Source organism: Talpa occidentalis, unplaced genomic scaffold, assembly GCF_014898055.3.
Source record: "Talpa occidentalis isolate TD23 unplaced genomic scaffold, MPIMG_talOcc4v2.1, whole genome shotgun sequence".
Lineage (NCBI taxonomy): Eukaryota > Metazoa > Chordata > Mammalia > Eulipotyphla > Talpidae > Talpa > Talpa occidentalis.
In genome coordinates, this window is record NW_026555331.1 from 40416706 (window position 1) to 40443449 (window position 26744).

At 34.5% G+C, this 26744-nt stretch overlaps 1 protein-coding gene across 1 annotated transcript in view; it reads right to left on the reverse strand.

Annotated features, from left to right (window-relative positions):
• Positions 1-12171: 12171 nt before the first annotated feature.
• CNBD1 (cyclic nucleotide binding domain containing 1) overlaps positions 12172-26744 on the reverse strand; it is a 255795-nt gene continuing 241222 nt past the window's right edge. The window contains exons 13-15 of the transcript XR_008550616.1: positions 15454-15566; positions 14210-14328; positions 12172-12451 (exon numbers count right to left, since the gene is read on the reverse strand). The gene's annotated coding sequence lies outside the window, so the exon portion shown is untranslated. The remainder of the gene's footprint in view (positions 12452-14209; positions 14329-15453; positions 15567-26744) is intronic.

Sequence of the window (26744 nt, forward strand, 5' to 3'; positions counted from 1 at the left end):
GAGGCAAAGCCAGCTCTGTGGCATCATCATTCTAAACATCCCATTCTGCCTCTTTTCTTTCTCTACTCCAACTCTAAGGAGCTAGAGGCAGCAGAGGAAGAGACAAGAAGAAAAATAGTTAAGAAAGAAACTCCCTCTTATCTGTAGATTTCTGAATCTGATCTGCTTCCACCTGCTTTGGACTGCAGAGATTGCAGACTTTCACACTTGAATGTGAGACTTTTTATTAAACCTGAAAATTAACAGAAAATTTATGGGAACCTTACTAACTTTCACCTAGAGACAGGGAAGAATTGACATGGTGGTTTAATAGGAACACGTTGAGGGGAGAGGGGGGACCACTAACGCTGCTTTCTATTTATGCCTGTCAGAGTCCAGCTCACTCATTAAACTCACTGCATTACATTAATAAAAACTAGGGGTATTTGGAAGAGAAGCAATAACTGCCGTTTGTTTTCTAGTTAAAATGAATTTTTATCTTACCTAGGGATCCCTCAGAAGATCCCTTGACAACGATTAGAGTCCAAGTAATTTATTTTGGAGGTGATTCTACAGAACAATCATCATGGGGGTTAGAAAATAAGGAAGAGAAAGAAAAACAGCCAGTAAACATTCATTTTCAAGCAAATTTACATTGTTGGATAGTAGAGCTTCTGAATGCTGCTGGGAGAACTCTGGAAAGCAGTGTAAGACACATGCTTCTGACTTATCCCATCAGGGCAGAGGGAGCTGCAGTGCTCCTTAACCATCAGTCCCTGCAAGAGAGCTCCTGGCTCCCTGCAGCTTGGTCAGTCTGCAATGCAGGGGGCAAAAGATACAACCAGGTCAGGCAAGTACTTGTACAAAAGTATGTGCTAGCAAGAGTCTGCAGTGGACTAGAGCAAAAGTATATGAGTCAAGAATGTAGAGTGGATCACATAAAGATGGGGTAGGGGTAATATATAGATGGTTTCATTTCTTTATTAGAAAATGTTAAGGCTAGCTTTAAGTTCTTTCTTGGAAAATCTTATATGTAGTGTGTCTGAAGTAAAAAGAACACCTATAGTTTTCTATCAGTGCTATTAAATATACAGTTATTAAAAGGAGACATTTTCATTGATAATAAAGGTGTTATATAGAGAAACAAAACAAATGAACTGACAAAACTAAACAAAGACTAGAAATATGATTGTAGGATTGAGGCTATTAAGGGGGGTAAATGGAGTGGGAACCAATTAGGGAAGGGCCCAATGATGTGTGATAATGGGATATGCATGTTCTGATAGTGGGTGGGGTGTTGTTTTGCAAACATCCCAGGCAGGGTAGGTTCATTGTCAGTTCTAGCTATTTGAAAGAGAAATTTGGAGCCTTTGGCATCATTTTCACAGGTTTCGATAGTAAGCAGGGGAAACAAGCCAGCAGGGAGACAGCAACTTGAGCCCATTTCCCTAGAGTGACGCCGTCCTTTTAGCCCCTCCCTCCTAGGCTCAGGTGTGCACACTTACACACCCACACATACACACCCATGCTCAGGGGTCCATAATCAGGCACTTGTGCCCCACACCCATGCACCTTCTACCTTAACAAGATCAAGGCAGCAGGTGATAGCCACAGAAGCCAATGGTGTAAAAAAGTCTGGTCAACTTCACTTACCCTAGGGGTGTGGTGACGTTCATCTGAGCTGTGAACCTATTCCTTTGAATCATACACAGTGCTATAAACCAATGTTACTTCAATAATAAATTAAAATTTTAAAAAATGGTCTCCAATGGAAATATTTTAAAGGAGAACAAACCTTCTCTGAGGCTTAAAAGCTAGTGGGAGTTAACTCAGGTCTTTCTAATTCTTATAATATACATACTAAGAATGAATTAAGCCAATGTACCACTCAAAGTAATATAGAATTTTCATTGACACCAATTTTAGACAATTATTTCTGTATTATTTTAAATTATCTATTGTGTAGTTGCATATTTAAGATATAAACACATTTATAAAACAACATTGCATTTAATAACTATAATTTCCATTAGGTATTCTCATGTACTAGGCACAAGCAAAACAGCAGAGAATAGCAGGCAGGACTCCCACCCTCTTATGAATGCAGACATAAGCAGTAAATTATCTAATTTCTAAGCAAATGATCTAATTTCATGGTCAAATAATATGCAATTTCAACTGGAATAGTGCTGTAAAAAAATGCGGTGTTGTAGGGTCAAGAATGGGCCACTGAGCAGGTTTTCTGATCCAGCAGACCTGGTAAAGGAGGAGTCAGAGTCCTCAGTGGTTTTTGCAGGTCTTTTATTGGGATTTTCCCATATACAAAGCAGGTAGGGGTGCTGGGGGGCCTGGAGGCTGACAGGCCTCCCAGCCCCCAGCAAGTCTTCACTCTATCTGGGCTCTCTGGTGATCTCTCTCTCGGCTTCTCTTTCAGATTCTGCTTCTGCTGGCGTCCCCATGACGCCGCCCTTAAAAGCCCACTCTCAGCCCAGGTGAATCCCATCTACTATGCCCACACCCTATTCCAGGTGCCCGCCATCAGGCATGCATTCAGGACCGCAAGGATCCGTCATCTATCCTGATGGCGGAAGGGCAGAAAAGCCTGACATTTTTCCTTACCCTACAGGTGTGCTGTATAAGTTTAGGTCTTATGATAGACTTTTATTTTGTTATAATCTCATTTCTTTTGGATTCTTCTACATACCAGGTTAAAAGAACAGAATGGGACACAGACTCAAACTCTTACCGCACAGCAGATACCAATAGAATTAAGTGGTGAGAAAAGTCACTTGCCTTTTAGAGGGTAGCCAGAGTGACTAAAAAAAAAAAAAAAAAAAAAAAAAGTACCCAAGCACCAAATGCTTATGAGACTGCAGAGAAATTGGATCACTCATACATTAATGATGAGAATGCAAAATGAGGTAGCCATTTTGGAAAAAAGTTTTATTATTTTTTTTTGGATACTAAGCACACAATTACTGTGTGATTAACAATTACACCCCAGGGCTGCTTTATCATAGAGAAATAAAAACATACATGCACACACAACCCAAATGCCCAAAAATAGATGACTGGATCAAGAAGATGTGGTACATATATACCATGGAATATTACTCAGCATTCAAAAAAGATAAACACATGCAATTTGCAGCAACATGGATGGCGCTGGAAGGGATCATGCTCAGCGAAATAAGCCAAAAAGAAAAAGAAAAATACCGGATGGTCTCACTCATAGCAGGAATCTAGAAAACTTAAATAAGGGACCAGGAAAATGAATATAAGAAAGTGAAAATCAAAATCAACAAAAAACTATGAACCAGAGACACTTTTTGGGGGGTGGGGGGCGGGAGGGGAAGGATTGGGGTCAGAATGGGGCGTTTGCAATTGTATGGGGGAATATAAAAATAAAATTTATTATTTTAAAAAAAAAACATACATGCACACAAAAATTTATACATAAATGTTTACAGTTGCTTTATTTTAATAGTCCCAAATTGGAAACAATCTATTTATCTTGACATGAGTGATTAATGAAATAAGCAAATGTGTGGGCATCCCCTGGTGGCGCAGCAGTTGAGCGCTGGGCTGCAAAGCTGCCCACAGTCTCTGGAGCGCTGGTTGAATCCCTGGCCACCAGCGAGGGTCCCACATGGCACTCAGACCTCTCCCGCAGCACCCGCTGCTCCCCTCAGCAGTGTATTTCATCGGTCTGTCTGTTCTGTTCCCCGCTCTGGCTCTAGTGAATTTTCTCACCCTCCCGCGCTTTTGACTGTACCCAGTGCTTGTATAAATAAATAAATAAATCTTTAAAAAAAAAAAGAAAGAAAGAAGCAAATGTGGTATATCTAGACCACAATAATAATAATTTGGAAAACCTGATATACATAATATTCTTGAGAATAATTTTGAGTGAAAAAAACCAATACCAAAAGGTTATATATTTTGCAATTCCATTTATATAAAAATTCTTAAAATGACAAAATTATAAAAATGAAAAACAGATTAGAGTTTGACAGGGATTAGGAAAGGGTGGGAATGGGAGAGAATCAAGTGTGGCTATAAAAGAGCAACCTAAATGGTCCTCGTGATAATGGAAATGTTCTGTATCTTGACTGTATCAATACCAATATCCCGATTTCCATACCATAATGTCAAAACGTGCTTTGCAAGACGTTACCATTGGCTGGTTAGAAGGGTATATGTGATATATCTGTTACTTTTTCTTTCATTAACATCAATTATTTTTAAAGTTTCAATAAAAAAAATGACTGCAGTTCTTAAGTAAAGCATAAAAGTCTAGCAAAAATGAGTGCCACTGTTTACTTGGACAACTAATATACTAAGTCACCAACATTTAGGTCCTTCTCTTCTTAAAATTACTCTCATTTTGCAAGACTTCTAAGCAAAAAGTTCATCAAATCTGCCAGTTGCCCCCTCTCTTCTTTGCTCCCCAACTCCACTTTCTTGCTCTAGTAACTTCACCTCTGTGGTCAGATTTCTAGGGTTTGCTTTGGTTTGATTATACATATCTCATTATGTATACATATACAAATATATACATAGTTGATTATACATATCCACACCTAAGTGAATCATCCACTATTTGTTTACTTTTCACTTAATTTTGCTTACTTGGGGCCTCCCTGGTGGCACAGTGGTTGAGAGCTGGGTTGTGAAGCTGCCTGCAGCCTCTGCAGCGCCGGTTCGATCCCAGGCCACCCAGCGAGGGGCCCACATGGCGCGCAGACCTCTCCTGCCACCCGCTGCTCCCCTCAGCAGTGTACTTCGGTCCTTCTGCCTGCTCTGCTCTCCGCTCTGGCTCTGGTGAATTCCCTCACCCTCCCGCACTTTTGACTGTACCCAGTGCTTGTATAAATAAATAAATCTTAAAAAAAAAATTTTGCTTACATGTACAAACAATCTTAAATTACAAGTTATAATGTTTTCTAAAGGAATCTACCTATGATTGTGTGGGATCCATAAGCCATTAAATATCTTCCTTTTCTATAAAAATGTTTTCATTTTAAAACAGAAACTCTACATACTAAATTTTACTTACACTGTGAGTTAATTTTTCTTAATTTATTAAAAGCAAAATGTTATGAGAAACATAGATATGTGGAGGCAAAATACCTTTCACTCTCCAACTTAATTTTCAGCAGAAACACCACGATTTAAAAGGCAATTTATGTTCATACATGGTTATTCTAATGAAGTCATAATTCCCTGCACTTAGTTCCTAATCTCTTTCTCTGCTCGCTGCCATCAATGACTTCATGAATTTACAGATAGTTTAATAACTATAGCAACTTGTTTTAGAAATAGTTCTTTTAGTTTCTTTGGACACATTATACTCAGATCCAACCTAATAATGTCTAAACACTACCATACACTTGAGAGCATTAATACATACATTGTTCAAATTCCAAAATCTTGGAAGACAAAGTGAACTGAATCTTTTGCCACCCTAAAATCCACAGGCCTCATCAGTGTTACTTATGAACAAGGTCATTAGCAATTATGTTAGTGAAACTGGTTCAGTCCTTCCTTGTTAACCTAGTACCTTGTGTACCCTATTTCTGAGATTATCCAGACTTGTCTCCCATGTGCTCAAAAATCTTGTCATGATTGCTGTTTTTAAGTATGTTTAGGTTGAAATTTTCTTTAGAATTACAGATTTGTAAAACAAATCTCATGGATTCCCTGGAAAGTTTAAATTTTAAAATCAACTTAAAAAAATTATTGCCTAAATAAGCCAGAAAGAAAAAGAAAAATACCGGATGGTCTTACTCATAGCAGGAATCTAGAAAACTTAAATAAGGGACCAGGAAAATGAATAACTATAAGAAAGTGAAAATCAAAATCAACAAAAAACTATGAACCAGAGACACTCTATGGGGGGTAGAGGGCGGGAGGGGAGGGATTGGGGTCAAAATAAGGGGTTGCAATTGTATGGGGAATATAAAAATAAAATTTATTATAAAAAAAAATAAAACATAGGAAGAACTAAAAAAAAAAAAAATATTTCCTAGAGCTCCAGACTTCTTCAAAGCAATCTAAAAATCACTTCTGTGACATAGCAGAAGTTCATAATTCAAGAATTAGTGTTCATAAAGCTATGCATGGCACAGTTGTTAAGGATCTCAGTGAATTTCAAAGTAGGAGTAATACTTTTCGCCTAATGGAACAGCTATTTAATTAATTCATTAATTTATGTTGTAAATTCATGTCATAAACATATTTGGAGCTTGCGCTACACCCTGGACTTTGTAGTCATATTTCTGCCTTTAATATGCCTAGCAATGAGGTAATACCCCTTTTTAAATATTAATCAAGACTTAAAACATTTTTTTTCTATTCTTTTAACTGTCAAAGATAACATACAGCTTTTTTGGGGGAAAGAATGAAATAATGTCACTAATTAGAGTTGTTGGAGAGAATGCTAAACACAGGGTTGAAACATAGTCTTTCAAACTTGATAAGGCATTAGAAAATTAATTGCAATTTTGAAAGTTTCCCAATTGTTTAAATCTAAATTCAAAACATGTACCATTGTAGGATTTCTAACTCATCAACTATCATTTATTCTGGTTGATCTGAAGATAGATTTCCTAAGAGCACCACTCATCCATTACATACATACCCAGTTGGGATTTATTTGTGTAAGGAAGATTTTTGTTGATTTGATTTTACTTAGTTCCATATGAATCAATAAACCCCTAAAACCAGTATGTTATTATTTTTCCTTACTTGTACCTGTAGGACATGATTCCTGGGGCTCCTGTATAAACACAGCCTGCTTTTATTTCTTTACTTTCTTTCAAAAATGTGTGTTTAGAATATATGATCTAGGTGGAGATGTGTCTGAGGTAGAGAAGCAGTTCCAGGAATGTCTTGAAATTCCTAGAGCTCCAATGAAAACATTTTGAAAATCCCTTTTTAAGGACAACATATTGCATTATTTTACCTCCCACTACTTCAAAGAATAAAGAGGTATTTTATTTTTCTTCTTCTGAACCCATCCCTTAATAGCACTAATACTTCCCTTTTGTTCTGTTTATCTACAATTGGGTAAATATTACTATTTACCAAGTCCATACATTTAAATGCTTCGAGCTTTTTAGAACTTCCTTAACTTTTCATACTGAATAATAATTATAATAAGCACTGAGGATCTAGTTTCTTCTCAATATGAAAATGCCATCTTTCCTCATATAATTATTATATTGTTTCCTGGACTACTTCTGGTTCCACTTAATCTTTTTTTCTTTAGGGTTTATCATTAACATATTTCCAGCCGTAATACAGGATTTGATGCAGTCTAACTATGACATTTCAGAAACACTATAAGCCAATTTTGAAATAAAAATAAAGGAAATATATGCATGTTTTTATATTTTAAAAAATACCAGTGTTAATAAAATGTACCTTTTCTTTCCAAGTTCCATTTGTAATAAACAAATAAGATCTTCACACAGAACCCAGAGGAATTAAACACATGGGCTCCAGAGTCTGGGGGATGTAGTAGACAGCCTAGCTCCATCCTTTTTTCTAACTCTCTAAGGCTTTTCCCTCATTTTCTTAGTGAGGGGATGAATACACATAATGAAGGACTAACCTAACTGTAACCGTTAATATACTCACCTGAAGCTTTTGGAACTTAACATCAGGACTCTACTCAGAAATGTCCAATCCCTGGGACAAAAGCTTTGTGTTAGTGATTTCTCATATCAAGTTGTTTTGGAATGGCTATGGTCATATTATTTTTGGAACTTTGTATGTTTTCTTTAGAAGGGTCTTCTTTTCTTGAGAAGGGTTAGAGGAAATGAAAAGCTGAAAGAGTAAAATAGGCACTGTATTGATAAGTATCAGTTACACAGAACAATGTACAATATGTAAAATACAGAACTTTTAGGGCCCAACTTGTGATAGAGAAACCACCTTAGATTTTTAAATTGTGACATCACACTTACAATAACTGAAAACTGAGAAAAAAATGTAAGTAATCAATTATTAGGCTATAATCATAAAATACATTTAAAAATAACAAATTGATTAATAAATGTTGCATAAGTATATCATTGCCCATTATCACTGACTTCACATATACTCAGAATACAAAACTGTCACTTATTCCAAAGAACATACAATTTTCTCTGATACAAGGGTTACAATTATTATTCCACTGTTTCCTACCTATGTATTATATAAACTACTTGAAACTACTTAGAATTTCCTCTTCTGAAAAATAGTAGTGATAGTACTGCTTATATCTTAGACTTTTTTCATTAGTATTAAATGAGATAATACATGAAATGCTTAGCTTAGTGCCTGTCTATACACACATAAACATATATTCAATTATATTAATATATACTATATAATGTCATAGAGTATTATATAATACACCTAATAATATGTATATGGTAGAAAATTTTAATCAAGCTCTCCATTACACTGTGTAATTTACTAGAGAAATGTTTCAGGAGACAGATATTACCAGAACAAAATAAGCAGTGCACACTAATGAAAATATAATAGTATACTCCTAAAAAATTCTGGCATAGTGATTTAAATGACCATCCAAATCCAAAGTTTTGCAAAAAAAAATTAATCAACACTGTCATAAATACTTTTCTCTGTAGGGTCTATACTTAGGTGACTATGTATACATATTTCATATTTTCACTGATGATCTTTCACTGACTAGATCCAGTTATAGGCATAATTATATGTTTTAGCAACCATTTGCTTCAATTCTGGAATATTGAGACATATTTCTGCTATTATCACCCATGAAAAAAATCAAAACTGCACAATGCTGATGATTTTATAATTACTTAATGGAGAATTAGTTTTAAAGCAAGTTGCTTACTTTTATAAGCTTCTGTTATGGCTAAGACTAGCTGTGGCATTGCCTATCACCCACCCCATCCTGGGTAAAGATCTATTGTCAACATCTGAGAATGTACTATGATAACTCAGTAAATGTACTATGACAACTTTTGTGTAAAGGGCCACAAGTCTAAGTTTCACTTGATCCTGAAAACACTTAATATAATAGGTATAAGAATAAGTCAATTTTATGATCAAAATATTTACAAGAATCGTTCTGTGAGGTCTCACTCCTAAATTTAACCTAACAAATTCCTTTGATGGAATGTTTATGGTTCTTTTTAAGCTTAACCATTGATTAAACAAATCTTTCTCTACTCTGGAAATACAAGATTTTTTTTCAGAAAAATTGAATATATAAAAAACTTTCAAAATCATCCTCAAGTTTAAGTGTCTTGAATAGGAATAATTACTATTTAACATTTTTAATGAAATTAGCAAGCAGTTAATTCATTTTTCATAATTCATTTTTTTGTGTGCAAAATTATATCCAATTTTCAGTCCAGCATTTCACATCTATCAAGACAAAGTCAACACTTTTTAGTTAGATGAGAATGAAGCTGCATAAAAATAGAGAAAGGCATCCAAGAACTGATGTAAAGTGCACTAGAATAAATCTCTTTGAGCTGTTCTGGAGAACCCCATGGTAATGGCTTCCTCCCCAAACTGATCTTAATGTCTTAGTTCAACAGCTATTTAAGCTGAACCATAGGCCCTTATCTCAGCTTTCCAGATGGGCCCTTTACGTGCATCTTTGACCCTAGAAAGGATAATTACTTAACATTTGAGGGATGGTGGCACATGTGGCAACAAGAAGTTGAAAAGAATAATTTAAGAAGGAATAATAGGATCTGGATTTTAATAATTCATAAGATTCCTTAATAGCCAAGATTTTAATTACATCTTTATCAGCTGTCCCTTTCAAATTCAAGCTCCTCACAACAATAAATAGTCTAACATTTTTAACTCTATCATACTATGGACATATTATTTGAAAATGCATTTCATGCTCTTCTTGCTAAAATTAGGTAAGCCAAAAAGGATCCTTAGATTCTATAGGATAACATTATTAAGATATCTTTTTGAGAGTTGTTTTGAATAAAACAAATGTTTGAATTAGATTTTCATGTCTATTCTATTAGATATAACAAAAAAGACCTAGAAGCAAAATGAAACAACTTGCTGTAAACTATATTATCCAAAATAACACACTGCTGCATGATTTGTATACTAATTATGTTCTCCCAAAAGTTGCACTATAAATGTATTTAATCTAAAATATCCCACTTTATTTATTGCTCTCACAACACAGATTATACTTGGAGTACAAATATGAGATTCACTCTCTATTTCCTTTTATCATACCTTGGGGAAACACTTGAGAAATTATTGTTGTTGACACCTTGAATTAGGCTCTGGAATATTAGGATTATGAATGTGTTTTATTTACTTCTCTAATTTTAGTACTTCTCTTGAGTACATGGGTACAATATTGTGATTTATAAGGAATATATTTCATCATTCAGATGACCAAAGTAGATTTCACATGTAGTTTGTCATAGTTCATAGTTCCAAACTCACAAATCACAACCCCCTGGAATTTTCTAAGTGTTAATAATGATAAAAATATCTTCTGATTTATTAATGTGGTCATTTTTGGACTCTACCTAGAGATGGGAACTGGTTGAAAGAAAAAAAACAATATTGTGACTATATAGTTGAAACTTTTAGTCCGACCCAATCCTCCTCCTCTTGAATCAACTGCCAATAGCTTATGAATTAATCCATCATGCTTACATAATGAAGCTGCAGTAAATACTCAAAAGAACAGGGTTTGGAGGATTAGGGTTAGTGAATTTATGTAGGTGTTGGGAGAGTGGGACCCCTGGAGATGGCATAGAAGCCCTACAGCCTTTACCTATAGCTTGTCCTATGCATCACTTTCTACTTGCATCCTTTTATAATAAACCAGTGGTCTTGTCAGTAAATGTATCCTGAGTTATATGAGCCACTAAAACAAATTTATCAAAGAAGAAGGGGAACTTTTGATTTATGGAAAGTTAATTAGAAGCACAGGTAACAACCTGCACTTGTGAGTGGTTTCTGAAGTGGTAGGGGGAGAAAGGAAGAGTTTTGTAGAAATGAATGCTTAACCTGAGGGATCTGATTCTATGTAGACAGAGTCAAAATTGATCTGAATTGACTCAAATTGTAGGATACCCAGTTGGTGTCCAGAGAATTATATGTGTGGGACAACATAAACACACACACACACACATACACACACACGGATTTGGTGACTAAGACACCAATTCAATGATACAGTATATGTACTCAATCACTATTTCCCAATGGATAACAAGAATTAAAACTCTTGTCTCCAAACTAACTTGCATAATTATATTAGTTTCTTTCTCATTGTGCCAAAAATATTTAATTGAAAAATAGAATCAGGCCTCCCTGGTGGCGCAAGGGGTTAAGCACCACACCACTCTATGAAACAATCTGCAGCCTCTGCAGCATGAGTTTGATCCCCGGCCAGCCAGGGAGAAACCACATGGCGAAGCAGACCTCTCCTGTCTCGCCCGCTGCTCCCCTCAGCAGTGTATTTCAGTCAGTCTGCCTGTTCTGTTCTGTAATGACCACTAACTCTGTCTCTGGTGAATCCTCTCACCTCCCACATCTCTGGCCTGTACCCCAGCTCTTGTATGCATAAATAAATAAATAAATCTTTAAAAAAAGAGAGAGAGAAAAGAAAAATAGAATCAATACACTGATTATCTAGTGTACACAATTCTAAATCATTGCTATAAATGTCATTATATCAATATCATCAGTATAACTAATTATTTTGGCATCATTACACGCTTTGAAGAAAAATTATGAAATTAAACCTTTTTTCTTTGAAGGTGTGATATGAATATTGGGTTATTTGTGGTATAATTAAAGAATCATGAGCAAATGTCCCAGTTTGTTTCTTTTCCTTTCATTTTTTGAGCTTAGACCTTTTCATTTGGTTTCATGCTGATCACTAGACATGTGTTAAAGAAATTATAGCCTTTAGGAATATTTTAATAAAGGAAACAGAAAATGCAATTCAAAATGTCTTGAACAATGAGAGCATTATCATTATCATCATTATTAATCTCACTGAAAAGTCTGGTTTATTAATGTCATCAAGAATCCAGATTCTCCCCACACGCGTCCCATACTCTATCATCCTTAAAGTGTTAAATACTTACCTTTCAAATTTATTTTTCTACAGATTGCAAAATGGCTATAGCATTTCTAGGTATGATTTCCCAGGACAGCAATTGCCAAAGAAAGAAGACAATTTGGATTCTTTAGGTTTTTGTTGTTGTTGTTGTTGTTTGAGAATAAAGAAATTTATCTTCAAAAAACCCAAGGTAGATTATCCTCCAATCTCTGCCCACAACTGAGTGTGTGCCCAGCTCCATCAGTCACGGGTTAAGGGGAATGGCAATGCAGTAAGTGGCTTAGCTGTGTCAGGATCTTTGCGCCTGATTCAGTTAGCAGTCAATCCCCATGAAACTAGTTTCTTGACAAGTGGATGATACTAGGAAACAGAAGTTGAAAGTGGTTTTTAGGCAAAATATGATCTTGAAAAAAGGATATAGATACTTTTCAAATCTATTTAATAAATTTCTTTAATTCGCTAACATATTTGATTCACTTTGTGATCATTCTTGCATCTATATGAGTGCTAAGATTTGAAAAATGTAATAAATAATTTTATCTCTATTTGAAAGTACTGTGGTTGCAAATATTGTGTTTTGATATCTTGCAAAAATTTGTTTGAAAAATGAGATTATCTTAAGAATTTGTTTTGGCCCCATCTAAATCTTAAATTTCTATCTCTATTTAATTACACTTATTACTCACCTAATGTTTAAAACTACTCATAATTACCTCAATTTATATTCCTGTAGTATAATACTGAAAAAAAAAGTTCTATTATTAAAATTGAACATAAGATTTTTTAAATGTCAGAAAAAATGGATGTAGTTATTAATTTCAAGAATTTTTTTTCCTCTGTAAAAAAAGATAGCTGTTATAATGCAAAATGAACAATATCTGAAATAATAGCTTGTGTTTAGTTTGATAGTTTACTTTTTCAAGATAATGCATGTTTATATTTGTGATTTCCTGTGATATCTGTTTATGTATTTCAAGTTTGAATCATTATTTATCATATCCTGTGCTCCATAAAAAGTGATAAACGGATAACTTAGCCATTTAGAAAGACATACAGCTATGTCAGTGCTTTATAGACAGAATTCTGCTCTCCCAGGACTTCAGAACACACTAGATAACCAACAATAAAAAAATTAAAAAGTGATTAGTAAAAAACAAAAATGTAACTTATTATAGGCCATTATTTGTAGCAGAAACATTTTATTTTTTCTTCAGATTTTCTTTAGGTTCTGGGATTTCTATCATGGGAAATTGAAGTACTTCCTTAGGACAATGTAGTTGACGTGAGTAACAGTGTTGAAATCTCATACACAGTTATATTGTCACTCTTGAAATGTTAATGTTAATACAGGAAATGTTAATACAGGAAAAAAGAAAAGCAGTCTCCTATAAGTCAGAATAATCAAACAATCTTTTCCAGTATCATCAGAATAAAAGAAAACAAAAAGAAAAAAAATATTTTAAAGGAGGATTCAATTTGATATCTATTTTTTTTTTAATTGGGTTGTGGCCAAGAAGAAATTGTGTTCACTATTGTTCAACCAATTGCCCCATTGTTTACATTAAGTGAAGGGCTAGAGGTAAATATGATGCTTTATACCTACCTACTTATATGGTAAGTACTTACTAAGTACTTGCCTTAGTATTCTGGATATTCAGCACACAAGGAAACAGATTCCCTGAGTTCCTCTGTGGCATTACCAGTAGTTCTGACAAGGTTGGTAACAAAGCCATGAAGTGTGAGATGCAGTGGTGATGCAAACACTCACCAGATACTCTGGTGCTTCTTTTGTGTTATTTATTCAAAGGAAAAAGCATTTTGGAGTGGAGCCATTTTCAGTATTGCCTGCTGCTATCACCATCGCTATTTAGCTATTTAGTGTCAGTGGACAAAAAAAAGATGGTGTCAGATCTAGAATCTGAAGTGAAAGTAATTACTTCCTTGCAAAACTGTGTCCTTTCACCCTCAAATGAGGATATTTTTCCCACCCTTCTTTCTGTTGGAAGGCATATAACTCAATGCTATTTCCCCTCTCATTCATTTGGCAATAGCGAATACTTTGAATTAGATTTTCAAATATGACAAAAATAAATATTCCTGTTCTTTCAGATTTCGCACCTCTGCTGATTCAATCTTCATTGGAGCCTTGTTTACTCTTTGTGGTTTGTTTTCTTTCTCCTTTCTTGAAAACTCTGCTATGGCTGAATTTTCTTTGTTTTTTTACTTTCTGCTTCATCCTAGTAAATACAAGATACCCAAAAAATAGAAACTTGGGGAAAAGTGTCAGAATAATGGCTAAAAGTATTATACAAAATCTTAAGAAAGAAAAGTAAGTGTATTTTAAAACTTGAAGTCCTTTACAACAAATGAGCTTATTGTTTATATAATTATTTTGGATTTTGGAAGTATATCAACAAAACGCATACAAAAGATAACATTTATAAAAAGAATAATTTAAATAAAGAATAAAAGGGTAAAAAATGAAGTATGCTGAATGCAAAGTCATGTAGAAACATTCCAAATTAATAAAGAAATCAAAGTAGTTTTATAGCTAATCGAAGTCTGAAATTCCTGTGTCAATTATTTTGGCATTGAATATCAAAATGTGGTTCTAGATTATTTGAATAATTGACTTTGTCCTTTAATTTTCTTTGAAATTATGATTATAGATGGAATTGATACATGAATCAAATGCTACATCCATTTTAGTGAAAGGAAAATTACTGTATTCACGCATAAAATAGCTTTACATTTTCAAAATAGGAAAAAATCCTCATCGAAGTAAATTTTATATATATACACATATATCTATATATTTATACATTTTAAATGAAGACATTATATTAAATTAAATTAATTTTTTCCTTTGAAATAAGCTGAATGAAAATAGTTGCCTACTCCTTAAACACTGTGTATGACTACCTTAGATTTTCTGCATTTAAGTACAATGATTTTGTTACCAAAACTATAAGACAATTGACAATTATAAACCTTATATTACTGTCTGCTGTTTACATGTAAATTTAAGTCAAATGTAACACAACTATTTTAAAATTTAATAATTAGAACATGCACTCTGATAAAATTAATAACTATATTTTTACTCAAAAGTGAAATACTACTTTTTTAACACTTTATATATCTTATCTTTAATAATCTTAAAATTGAATCTAAAAAGTGGGAAGCATCATTGTGACAATTTTATAGATAAAGATACTGAGTTACCTACAATCAGGAACTTGTGAAGGTCACGGATAAAATAGCGATGCTACACCAAGCCACCCATTCTACTAAATAAACTCCAGCAGCTTGCAAGATAAAACTGTTTATTATCTGCTCTGGGTTTAGGGAAAATCACCCACCATTTCCAGAAAACACTTCATCAATAATGTAGGGATGTTGAACTAGATGGTCTCTAAAATTTTTGTCAGCTCCTGTATTCCATGTTAAATGTCTGATCCTTCAGTCTGAGATGCTGTTTGAGTGAGGAAGAGAAAATTCCAAGTGTTATTTCTTTGTTTTTTAAAGATTTACTTTTTATGCTTACAAGACCTAGGGTGTAAGCCAGAGGTGCGGGGAGTGAAAGGATTCACCAGAGAGAGAGGGGAATAGAACTGAAATACACTGCTGAGGGGAGCAGCCATTGAGATAGGAGAGGTCTGGGGCACCATGTGGGTGTTCTCCCTGGCTGGCTGGGAACTTACTGGCTGGGAATCGAACTCGAACTGGTGCAGCAGTGGCTGGTGATAGCTTGATAACGCTGTCTTTAACCCCTGAGCCAACAGGGAGCCCCTCCAAGTGTTGTTTCTACCAGTGCCTCTTATTCTAAATCACCAGCTTCCGGGGAACTCATCATATTTTGTTGCAGATGGTATAAACAAAAAACAATTCATGTTGGATTATTAAATACAAGTTATTAAAAATAAATTGATGAAGGAATAAACCTCATTCCAAATATGGTTACATATAAAAACTAATTCCACTGTAAGAGAAACATATTAAAACCTTCCTTATTTGAATGGTTAGTCATTCTAGGATTAGATATATTCCATATATACCTATCACATCTAGCAGATATATACACATACCAATACATATCCCCTGAGGTTGTGGTAGTAGCAGTTTAGGACTCAAAGGAGAAAAAAAAAATAATCTGTCTGAAAGAGGGAGACTATACAAAGATCCAATAAAGGCATTCATGTGGAAAACAACTTTTAACCTCTCTTCTCTTCCCACTGATGCTGAACCTTTGAACAGTGATCTAATTGTTGGACTCAGAATTTCATCCTATTCTTAGTCCATGTTAGAATTCCTGCTCCTAGAAAGTGGTGAAGTGAAATGATGAAAGGCTGAGGTCCTTATTCCATTAGAAAATGTGGTTAAAAACAAACCACAATATAACCAACAATGCAAAGCATTACAGAGAGGGAAGGCTGGGAGCAAAGGGGGGATGAAGCGGGTAAAATTTTCATATAATTCAATTTGCCTTCCAAACTAAAATATTTAAACAAGTAATTCAATCTTATGATATATCACAAGAAAGAATAATCAAAAAATATAAACAACACTCAAAATTTTGCAACTGTCAGAACTGAAGGGCCTGGAATCTGAATGTAGTATTATGATTAATTAATAAAGTCACCAAGAAATATTAACTCAATTACTACAAAGTAAGTTCAACTTTAAATTAACACCAATTGTTTATCTTTATGACTTCAGTGTTTGTTCTCAAGACCTAATTAGGGTAGATTAAATTAATGGAACTTATAGTGGGAAGAAATAATATAAGGGATACAAGCTGTTAGTCATTTTTATTTAAAAACCAACACCTCAGATTTACATTTAAATAGGGCTAAGCATTAAATAATGTAATTTAGCTGATAAATTTTAATTATTAAGATGATATATTAGTAGCTTTATATTTAACAAAACTTGATAAAAATAATTTATGGTGGTAAAAATTAAAGTCATTATTTTATACCTGCTATGGGGGTCTGGAAGTTTCCTTTCACTGAAAATACGCCTTAATTTTCCTTTATAAATAAATGTCCATGCTAGTGGTGGGCTGAAGTAACCATTAGAGCATTCACCAGTTTACAAAGCTGTTATTGAATATTTGAGGGGAAACATTTCATTGCTCCCACTGCTGAGGGAAGGGCAGGATAGGGAAGTGCTCAATATCTCCAAAGGGATTTTTCCCTTTTTATTGGAAGAGAGAGTAACGTAAAGCTTGCTGAAAATGGTGGGAAAGGAACAAGCTTGATCTTGAGACCTACTGTAAACATTCTGGCAATCTGATTATCACTATCCTGGATCCCCAAAAGATAGCCCAGTTAGATGCCCGACTCCTGGCTATAGTATAATGATACTGAGAATTGCATGCCTAAGAACCATTTAAGAAGCTTGTTAAATTCAGTTTCTTATTACATTCTTTTTGAATAGGACATCTAGGTCAATACAGATGATATTTTTTTAAGTATTCCTGACTATTCTGATAAGAAACACTTGTCTAATATCTGATAAACATGTCCAATTCCTGTTTTAAATCTCTTCAAATAATGATATTAGGGAGAGAACTATTTATAGCACACTTTTAAGAACCAGTAAATAAATAAGTTCTGGGGAATTAATATACAGCATACTTCAGAGTGATTATTGTCAACATATTGTATAATGAATGTCAAAGTTTATGTCCTCAAAGTTGTGAAGGGACTAGAACTTAATTGTCCCCCCATCAAAAAAAAAAAGCCAAACAAATAATTTTAACTTTGCCTTTATTTGTTCATTTATCTAAAATGTCATAAAAAAGGACCACTTAATTTTATTACCTATGAGCAGAAATACTATTCAAAAGAGCAATGAAAATATCAAATAGGTAGTAGAAAAAGAATTCAGCAAGCAAACACTTTGTTGATGATTGGGTTAGAATACAAGGAAGCAAAGCATTGTTAAAGAATAAATGGTGGTTGAGAAGTCATTATTACAGAGCACCAAAAAATCTTATGTGTGCACATCAAGGGAAGAATGTATACTTCTTACTATATAAATGAAGAGAAAATAGGCTTCATTAACTAAGTGATGCTGTCCACTCACTAATTGGTATGTTAACATTAATCAAAATGAACACAAACGAGTAAGATCTCTTGTTATAGATCTTACCTTTAGTCTATTGAAGGCTTTTGTTTATAGTCGCTGTTTATTTTGTGTGTGCGTGTGTGTGTGCGTGTGTGGTTGTTCTAATCAGACTTGGTTCCCAAAAATCAAAGCACAATGTGTTTGTTTTCATATAGTAGTTTATTCTGTCTTGAGTAATGAGGATAACTGCAGTTCCAAGAAAAAAAAGTCATCAAAGGATAAAATCCTTGTTTAATATCTTCAGTCTAGAAAATAGAATGATGGATCTTTCTTTTTATGATAAGGTTATTATAAGATTTTTTCTCTCCGCTTTCATTTCCTAGTGTGGTTGAAGGGCAAGAAGTTTATGAGAACAACAAGATAACTTTTTAAGAAACAATGAAAGATGACATCAGGTATTAAAGTGGGTACATTATGAGAATGGTAAAAAGTCAAAGGGCTCAAAAAACTTGAACCATAGATTAGTAGCTATTAAAACTGGGGGAAAACATAAAAATATTTTATTTTTTTCCATTTTAAAATTTATTTTCCCCCAGCTCTTTACGGAGGAAAGGAAACTTCATTCCTCATCCCCTCAAAACCAACTTTATGACTAGCTCAGTATCACATATATGTTTCCTTTAGTTTCTTTTACTAATTTTCTATCTTTCTTTGGCTCTTTGCGAATTCGACAATTGGGGTAAGAGAGTCATCACTTCATTTAGCAATAATAACTGAAGAGCATGGAAAGAACAAAGGAACATTTCTGCACACAGATGTTACAGGCAAATTCAAATAGGTCCAAAGGAAAACTACTCTTTGGGAAGTAAACTGCTTCAAACATTTCAATAAGCCATCTCTCCATATGGTTTAGTAGTTTAAAAATCATGCCAATGTTGGATTGAATCACTCCAGAGCATTTTTGTGTATAGACAGGTCCAAACGATTTATTTGCCAGAGATATACAGGGATCAGTTAAATTCACCCTGAGTAATAGTGCTCAGTAAATAATTATGGGAAAAGAAAAAGAGAGGGAAAGAGATTGATTCAGACCTGAGACAGAAGCATAAAGATGGAAAATGAGAGAAAATAAAAATATTTCAATATAATCTGAAGCTGAAACTCAGAGGTGAAAAAATACATTTGGTGAGCAGCCAGATTCCCCACCTTGAACCATAAACATTTACAATGCACTAGAGATTAAGAAGTTCCTATAAATATTATGTCAGCCTTTCTCTCTCATTGTCTGTTATTAGAAATGGACCTACCACTGTGTGAAGACATCTGGAGTACTCCCAGCATATGCTATTGTAACCGTTGTGGCATTTAACAGCTGTCAAAGGAGGAGGCATATCGCAAACATCCTGGTTGGAAACTTGGAAGTAGACTTGGTCTCTATGGTGAAGGAATTAGAAGCCCATTGTGGGCTGCTTGTCGTGCAGACAGTTTTGTGAGGGTTTCTGGGCCGCTTCAGTGCAATGCTCCAACAATCTTCTGGTTTTGTGAAAAAGTCTGTTTTTAATAAATATCTCTAATGGAAAACTTTAGGAGACTACAATATTCATAACTTCAAACCTTCCCTCATGGTGCTTTTGTCCTGGGGTGATATGATATAAACTCATAGTTTATGTTTGTGGATCTTCAGAGTAGGCATGGGGTGGTCATGAATTTCTGAGCCAGAATTAATATTTAGGATTACAATAACCTGATTAAAATGTGGATGGATGATTGGATTTAAGTACAAATAAAAGGTAGACTTCTCAAGAAAAGAATGCATGTGTTTAAAGCAAGCCAAGAGACAAGTGAGCAAAGATATTGCAATTTTGGTATTTCATGATACATTTGAAAATTAATCTACTTCAACAGAAATTCTAAAGTGTCTAGCAAAATAAATAACTTATGATCCTAAAGAAATGGGGCTGGGAAACATAGTATAAAATAACTTTATCGTTCTATGTTCCTTTTTTTTCTATCCTAGCCCAGGCTAAAGTTGTTTGTGTGGTGTTATGATTTCAGGCTGTTTTCATTACATTGCACATCTTGATAAATATTACATGGGTTTTGCAGCATCTCACGAAGCATGCTGATCCCCGGGGTCACAGAGCCTTGGTCTCTTTAGGAATGAAAAGTCTGTTATTGTCACCACATATCACCCAAATTTCCAGCACTGAATGAAATGGTACAATGTGCTTATCCCTTCAGGATTTACTAGCACCCTCTGCAAAGCGCTGTGTATCTTATTAATTTGCTCTGATTTGGGTAAATGTTATAGATATTCAGTACTGAGTTTTGTAAAGTATCTTCTTGCATTTCATAAATGTTTCCCAAATCATAAAGAGATAGTTAAAAACAAAAACTGAAATTTTTTATGTTAGTTTTATGAGTGTGTTTTACAAAAATACAATCTCAAAATCTACAATCTTCAAGTTTTCCAATGATCTTCCCACTACCAAAATATCCCCCAAATTGCAAACACATACTGATTGACTTACAGCATACATTATATGTATACACAGTCCCCTATATTTTTGCTAATGAAAGAGAAAAGTAAAAAAAAAAAAAGGCTATTCTCTGGTTCTATATATTGTTTCTTTTCATCTCTGACATATGCAATCAAAGTAAAGAAAGAAGACTCAAGAACGTGATGGATTGGTACATTTAATATGTACAATTGAAACAATTTTCTTGTAACTTGAATGGATGCACAAAACTCCTTGGAGAAAAGAAAAATGAAGGTGACTGAAATCAATAGATTGATTTTAATTCAACCTGTTCCTAACACTTGAGTGGATGATTACTTAAAGGCCAATTGGAGTTACAGACATTGCTAAAACAAATAAAAAGTAACCATGGGTCTCAAAATATTTCTAGTGAACACATGTGAAAATATTTATTAGGAAAAAAAAGGAGAAGCAAGTGGAAGGATATCATTTGATGCACTCTACTAAAAATTATTCCAGGAAAGGATCTTTGCTTAACAATTAGATGTCAAAAAATGCACAATCTTAACCTGAGTATGGTCATGGCAGAATTGTGTTGACTTGCCAGATGTTTCCACATCTGTGGTACATCTGTTTAAACAGCTTTATTGGAGGGGATGCAAAAAATAAAACTCCCATAAAATGTAAATGCTGTTCTAGATATATGCTCTGTCATCAAAGGAATTTAATATCGCAATTTATTGAAAATCCTAATTCAATGTTTGTGTGAAGAATAATTTATTTTGAAGACAATGTCCATCCTCTTTTACATCAAAAGGAGGTCATGTTTTACAAACTTAATAACATGTAGATGATAATTCATATATATTCATATATATGAATTGAGTGAAACAAAGGCTGCTAGAACTCTGGATGTCCATTTTTCTCCAGGTTTTAAGCAACAAAGAGTTTTAGGTAATAGTACACTTTGTCATTTCACAGAGTGGGGTAGATATAAGGAGTACAGCAATGAAGATTTACACTGGAAATCTCTATGAATATCAATTTCTGCAACCTAGCTCTTTTTCTCTTTGGAATATTAATCTAAATCCTTCTTCTAGTGAGATACAAAAGAAAACATACATAACCAAACTTATCATTGCTTTTTATTAGTCAGAAACCTGTTTATTCCACAAAAATATCATACTTAATAAAGTCCAAATAAATAGCTTTTACATCTTAAGAGTAGGGGTGTGAAATTTATATTCAGCCAATATCCATGCAAGTATTATTGATCACATGTTAACTGATAAATAGTGCAGTAAGGCTCTACAGACTAGATATATAAAGCTTAATAGAATATGACCCATTTGAATATTTTGGCTCCTTCCTGGAAATCTGTGTCATATCCATCTTTCAGTCAATTATTATTTCATTCTAGATATCCCATGATGATCATCATTCAAATTAATATTTTACTCAATTTGTAGGGTATATACTGGTTCATATTCAGAACATATTTTGCACCCTTGTCATTGATTTCTTTTTTCCAAAAAAAGAGAGCTTTAATTTTCACTACTAGAGATAGCAACATAATACACAATTTCTAAGATATATTGACTGACAATAATATTGTTCCATGTTTTTTTTGATCCTAGAAGAAATTTATATTTTATCCTCCCTACCTTAATACTTTAAATGTGTATTTATGCAAGACATATGTGCATGAAATTATTTCAAGTAATATATTGTGCCCACAGCAAACCATATTCTTTTGATTTACATTAGCATTTGCTAAGTTAAATTTTTGGAACTAGTATCTATACACAGGCAGCCACAACCACACCCACTTCTTTCTCTTGTTAATAGAAAAAGCTATATCTGCATTTTCCCCACTTATAACTCATATAGTAACAATGATGCAAACTTGATATGAATTCCTGAAATGACCTAGAAATGTTTGTTTCCAAGCTTGTGACTTTGTGCCCAATTTCAGATTATTGTTTTTATGATAGTTCTTGGGAAAAACTTCTTTTAAAAGTCTGATAATTGTTACTTAGATTTTTTTCAATATTACTTTCTTTGTCTAATTCTTTTGTTCCCAAACAGTAATTTTTTGGATTGCAGGGATTTAGTTTTTTTTTTTTTTTGATTCTCCTACTTCTATGAATTTCAACATTTATTTTATTTCCCTAATTTATTTATAAAGGTTATCTATGCATTTCATTAATCTTTCTTTATGCCACTCAATCTGTGTTTTCTACAATTATTAATTGTGCTATGTCAGCTAATTTTCTTTCCTTGTCATCGCTTCTCACCATTAATTCTTTGACTTGGCCCAATAGAAGGTGGAAAAAGATATAGTATATTATATCATATTATATAATTGCAAGATATAATATACTATATCTGATATAATATGATCTATTATATCATATTATATATGGTTTAATATGTAAGAATAACCTTTAATGGCTGTAGGGCATATGCATTATAGTTGTGGAAGATATGTCTTGATTTCAGAAAATTGTACAGAAAATTGTGTAAAAATACAGATTCCCTCTTTTACTGCTTCTAGTAAACATTTTATTGAAAAATATATTAGCCAAGTATGATGACTAGAAAGTTAAAACAGCAATAAATAGATGTGTGTTTGTGTATAATCCAAAATAATTGGGCCTCCCCAGTGGCGCAGCGGTTGAGCGCTTGGTTGCGAAGCTGCCCGCAGCCTCTGCGGCACCGGTTCAATCCCCGGCTGCTCCCCGGCCACCGGAGGAGGGTCCCACATGGCGCGCAGACCTCTCCTGCCGCCCGCTGCTCCCCTCAGCAGTGTACTTCGGTCCTTCTGCCTGCTCTGCAACCCGCTCTGGCTCTGGTGAATTCTCTCACCCTCCCGCGCTTCTGACTGTACCCAGTGCATGTATAAACAAAATGAACAAACAAATAAATAAAATAAAATAAAGCATCCAAAATAATTGACATAGTGACTTGTATGTGAAATGCAAAGCTATGAAATTTTAAAATGTTATAAAGAAATATTTTGGGGATGTCAGAATTAGAGAAAGATTTCATAACCATACTGATACATTAAAATTTCTTGAAGAGACCACACCAAGAGTAAAAACACAAGTCATACAGTGCAAAAATATATTGGCAACACATTTTACCAAAAGACATGTACAGACATATAAAATCTCCCACCAATGGAATACCACCCAAAGGAAAAAAAATGACAAAGTAATAGAGCACAGAGACAGAAATTTATACTCATGCAAATATATGTATATAATCATTTCTAAATACATTCAGCAATGAAAAACAATGAAGACAAATAGAGTTATAGAAAATAAGGACTAATGCATTTCCTTTGTAAAACAATAGAAATAAAGCATTATCTAGGAGACTATCCATACTTGTTTTTGCTCTTTTATTTTACTGGTCTTATTGTGTAAGAAATTCTAGATAATCCAATGGAGAAGAAATGCAATGTAATTGGTAATTGGAGTATTACTAAGTGGTGCCATTATATCTGGCTCCATTTCCTGTATTTCTTTCGAAATCATAGTATGCTTTTAAATTGTTCATTTAAAAAAATTATTCAAGTAATGTATTAAAACATTATCTGTTTCAGGCACATATCACTAAAATAAAGTTCACTGCTAAAAATACAGTTTTATCCTTCTCCATGCAATTGTCCCTTTTTTCACTACCTCTCTTACTCCCTCCCTACTGGTAACCATTCACTAATTAGTCTTATAGCCCAAACATTTATTTTTGTCCTATTTAGTTCATTTGTTTGTTTCATGTACCACATGAGTGAAATCAGTGGTTCATTTTAAAATGCATTGCCCTTTTATATATTATGAAATTCTCCAGTCTGTTCTTGTATGCATTAAACATGTTTGTATTCTTAACTGTCTCTTCATCTTAGAGTTATTGGGGCACTTTGATGCAGTGCCATTGACTTGTAAACATACATTCTGATTTACATATTATGCATTAAAATATTGCTACATCTCTAACCATTTACTAGAGATGTTGTTATGATGTTTGAGGTGTTTGAGGTGACTGTGTCCCCTCAAAATTCATAGATTGAAGTGTTAACTCCCAAGATGATGGCATGTTGAGGTGAAAGTTATCAGGTTTAAAGGAGGTGGGATCCCATGATTGGGATCATGTCTTTTTTAAAAATATTTATTTATGCATATAAGAACTGGGGTACAGGCCAGAGATGTGGGGCGTGGAGGATTCATCAGAGACAGAGTGGGGAACAGAACAGGTGGACTGACTGAAACACACTGTTGAGGGAAGCAGCGGGAGAGAATGGAGAGGTCTGCTGCTGTCATGTGGGTCACCTCCCTGGCCAGGGATCAAACTCATGCTTCCGTGGCTGCGGAGAGCTTCATAGTAGTGTCTTAATACCTTGCACCACCAGGGAGGTCCCAGGATCATGTCTTTTTTAAAGAGACAAGAATAGCTTGTTCAGATATGTGTGGACATATTGAGGAGGTGGCAGTCTGCAAGCCCTCACCGAGAATTGAATCTTTGGCCCTATGATCTTGGACTTCCAGGCCTCCAGAACTTTAATAGAATAGTGTCTGTTGTTTAATCCACCCAGTTTCTGGTATTTTGTTATAGCAGCTCAAGTTAAGGCAGATGTCAATTTTTTTTTAAGATTTATTTATTTATGCTTACAAGAGCTTGGGTACAGGCCAGAGATGCGGGGGTTGAGAGGATTCACAAGAGACAGAGTGGGGAACAGCACAGGCAGACTGATTGAGATATACTGCTGAGGGGAGCAGCAGGCGACAGGAGGGGTCTGCCTCGCCATGTGGGTTTCTTTCTGGCTGGCTGGGGATCTAGCTCATACTGCAGAGGCTGCGGATTGCTTCATAGTGCGGTGCTTAACCCCTTGCGCCACCAGGAAGGCTGAAAGCAGATGTCAATTTAAAATTCTCCCTAAATTTAAAATTTTTTTATTATCAGATGACCTGCCTTCCTAATTACTTTGATCTACAGCTATAACTTCTCTCTTTTGAGGGAGATGCAATTTACATCTTGCTTTTTGTAAATGTAACAATTCATTTAGCAGTTTTTATATTAATATTCTTCTGCCATGTGGCAGTTACTTAGTAAGCCATTTATATTCCCCAAATTGTTGTCCTCTGGTACAGAAACATTTGCCTTTTTGTGTTCTAAATGTATTCTACTCTTCATCTGATAGTCTATCTTCTTTTCATATGTTTAACATCCATTCCAGGTATAACTATTCTATTTCTAATGAAGAGGCAAGTAGCTTACTCTGGCATAACAGTCAGTTTTTATATTTGTTAAATGCCAAAGAGTGCAAAGATGTTAGGGATTCAAATTTCATAGTCACTGATCTGATACTGAGTATATTACAATTGCTGCTTGCACAGTCCCTTATTTTAAAACAAAACACAAATAATATTAAGAAAGCATAACATGTTTTAATGCTGAAATATATTTTAGGTGTTTTGTTTTTTTTACTGTATGGTTCCATTTTTATGTGGAATTTAAAAAGTTGATCTTACAGAAATAGAGAGGAGGGTAGTTGCCAGAGGTGGGAGAAATGGGGAGAAGTTGATTGAAGGATATAAGCTTTCATTTATAAGATGAGTAAGTTCTGCAGCTCCAATTATAGCAGGTGATATTAACAATACTGTATTCTAGGGCCTCCCTGGTGGCACAAGGGGTTAAACACAACACTGTGAAGCTATTCACAGCCTCTGCACTATGAGTTTGATCCTGGGCCAGCCGGGGACCTACCCACATGGCACGGCATACCTCTCTTGTTTCACCCTCTGCTCCCCTCAGCAGTCAGTCTACATGTTCTGCTTCCCACTCTTGTCTCTGGTGAATCCTTTCACCCCCACCCCCCGCATGTCTGGCCCACACCCCAGTTCTTGTATGCATAAATAAATAAAAATTAACCTTTAAAAAAAGAGAATGGAAAAGTCCAAGTTGTAAAATCAGGTCTGACACTAACTTCAAGATTAAAGCAGAAGGATTTGATAGTTTCAGATGCTACTTTCAGCCTACTAGTCTTGGAAAAAAGGAAGTGGTTTCTGTTCAGCCTTCCACAAATCCTATGAAAA